This window comes from Oryctolagus cuniculus, chromosome 9 (genome assembly GCF_051225735.1).
Source record: "Oryctolagus cuniculus isolate XC-2025 breed Fujian yellow rabbit chromosome 9, ASM5122573v1, whole genome shotgun sequence".
Taxonomy (NCBI): Eukaryota; Metazoa; Chordata; class Mammalia; order Lagomorpha; family Leporidae; genus Oryctolagus; species Oryctolagus cuniculus.
Window position 1 is genome coordinate 49,105,409 of NC_142875.1, and position 2,692 is coordinate 49,108,100.

Genomic DNA, 2,692 nt, shown 5'->3' on the forward strand with positions numbered 1-2,692 from the left:
AGAAAAAATTTCTTGTCATTATTGATTGAAAAGTTTATTTATTTATTTATTTATTTTGCAGGGTGAACTGGAAGGGTGTGGTACTCAGCAGCCACTAAAATATCATAGAACTTTTATTGGCAGAAACAGTGTTTTGGACATACTGATATGTGAACAAAAATGTATCTGCAGTAATTTCTACCAAGTTGGTAACAATGTTTGTTCTGAGAAAGGGAATACTTGGGTGTTTCATTTTCTCTTCCTTTACCAGAATTTCCCACTGTACAAATGGCATGACTTTCTTTTGTAATAAGACAAAGCTAATCTATTATAATTGTTCATTTTGATGAAAAAAAAGTCACTTTTTAAGTACTTAGGTTTCCTTAAGAAGCAGAAATAATTTCATGTTGTTTTATGGCAGCATTTTATCCTCTGCTGAGGATGGAAGAGGACCTTCTGAGTGGCAGCTTAAATTAGACATAGGAAGGATGCCTCCCTCAGCTCCAAGTTCATGGATTCAGCTCCTGTACCCTAAGGCTCAACCGATCTCATCTCCACTGTATCCTCACTTCAAAGTCAGTAGCAGAACTGGACAAGTTTTCATCAATAAGAGGTTAAGTTCAGTTTCTACAATGATTTTTTTCTTTCATCTTGCCTGCATATTTTCTTCCATTTTTCCTTTTATTTGTACAAATTTTGTTGTTAATTTTTCTGTTCAGCTCAAAGAATAAAAACAGATTGAACACAATTTGGTGGGTGAGCCTTGAAAATTTTAAATAATGCAGGCAGGGTTTATAAGATGTGGGATTCATATTTATCAGAAGACAGTTCTTAAAACAGCCATATTATTTATTTTTTCATAAATTACTTGTAGTTCACAGTAAATTAGAAAAGATTTCTAAAGTGTTAAGACAGAAAGAAGATAATCGCCAATGTCAATAGCATAGTATTTGAAGAATTTGAAATAAATGGAGGAAGATTTATTCCCCTATGTGGTCAATTTTTTTTCTATATTCCAACAAGGAGGAGATTTAGGAAGCTGTTCATCCTGGTAGTTACGATGCCTACATGCCACATTCGAGTACCCAGATTAGATAGCCCTGTTCTGACTCTTGATTCCAGTTTCCTCCTAATACAGACTGTGGAAGGCAGTGGTTATGGTCCAAGTAATTGGATTTCTGCCATCCACCTGGACACCTGGACTGAATTCTAGTTCCTGACTTTGGCCAAGCCCAGCTCTGGTTATTGTGAGCAACTAGGAAATGAATCAGTAGGTGGGAACTTTCTGTTTCTCTCTCTTTCTCTCTCCTTCTCCCTTTCTCTGACTCTCTTTCAGTCTCTCTGCCTCTTAAAATATTTAAGCAAAGTATCATACTAAAATTTATCTTACTGTATTCTTTATGCATAACAGTGAGCTGTGGTGGTAGAGACAGCTTTCTATACTATGAGTATGAAACTATCACATCTCAGGTTACAAGTTAGTTAATACAAATTCATGTAACATATTTTTAAAATATCAACTCAAGTCCATAATTATATGATGTAACAAATAAAAATGATTTCCTATTCATATGTGTAATAATGAATTACTTATTTTCAAAATTGTAGACCTTTCAAGGGCAATCCTGGATGATTTTCTTATCACTTAATTAAATAAGCACATTTTGCAATATGTTGGTGGTTGTAGTAATATTAAATCATTTGGATTAAAATTCTTATTGACTACTTCTAAAAAGGTAGCATTCTTAAAGTGATGTCTTAACTTTATTACAATTATGTTTTCCTAAGAAAATCTTGGACAGTGCTTTTACTGTTATAACTCTTTTTTTTTCCCCTAAAGAAACCATTTATTTAAGGAATACAAACTTCATACATTTCATAAATACAACTTTAGGAAGATAGTGATTCTTCTCACTGTACTTGCCTTCCCTCCCATATTCTCACCCCTCTTCCTCATCTCTCTCCTATTCCCAGTCTTATTTTTTTCTGAGATCTATTTTCAATTAACTTTATACACAGAAGTTTAACTCTATACTAAGAGTTCAAAAAATTGTATGAAAAAAAAAAACCTGTTCCACAACAGTCAAGACAAGGGCTGTTCAAAGTCATCACATATTGAAGTTGATTTAACTTTTTTTAGCATTCTTTTTTTTCTTTTTTTGAGAAACTTAATTAACTTTAAAGAACAACCCAAGAATGATACATTTTTTGCAAGCACTTAGACGTAACTATAACTTATGAGACATAAGAATATCCTCCACTTAATACGTTAAAACAAAGCAAATACTTGAGAACAAGTTGTACTATTAACTCTCATAATACAACTCTTTGAGGACAGAGGTCCGGCATGGAAGTTAGTGCACAATGATAGCTGTTGTTGATTTAACAATTAACATTCATATTTACAACGTCAGTGATCACCTGAGGCTCTTGACATGAGGTGCCTATGGAAGCCTTTTTTTTTTGCATTTTTTAACTTTTATTTAATGAATATAAATTTCCAAAGTACAGCTTATGGATTACAATGGCTTCCCCCCCATAACGTCCCTCCCACCCGCAACCCTCCCCTTTCCCACTCCCTCTGCCCTTCCATTCACATCAAGATTCATTTTTTATTCTCTTTATATACAGATCAGTTTAGTATACATTAAGTAAAGATTTCAACAGTTTGCTCCCACACAGAAACATAAAGTGAAAAATACTGTTTGAGTAC

General features: G+C 33.5%; 1 non-coding gene across 1 annotated transcript; it reads right to left on the reverse strand.

The window, feature by feature from the left end:
- Nucleotides 1-525: 525 nt before the first annotated feature.
- LOC149124560 (small nucleolar RNA SNORD38) lies at nucleotides 526-591 on the reverse strand. The gene has a single exon (XR_016213803.1). It is a non-coding gene; the product is annotated as a small nucleolar RNA SNORD38 (small nucleolar RNA).
- Between the last annotated feature and the right edge of the window lie 2,101 nt (nucleotides 592-2,692).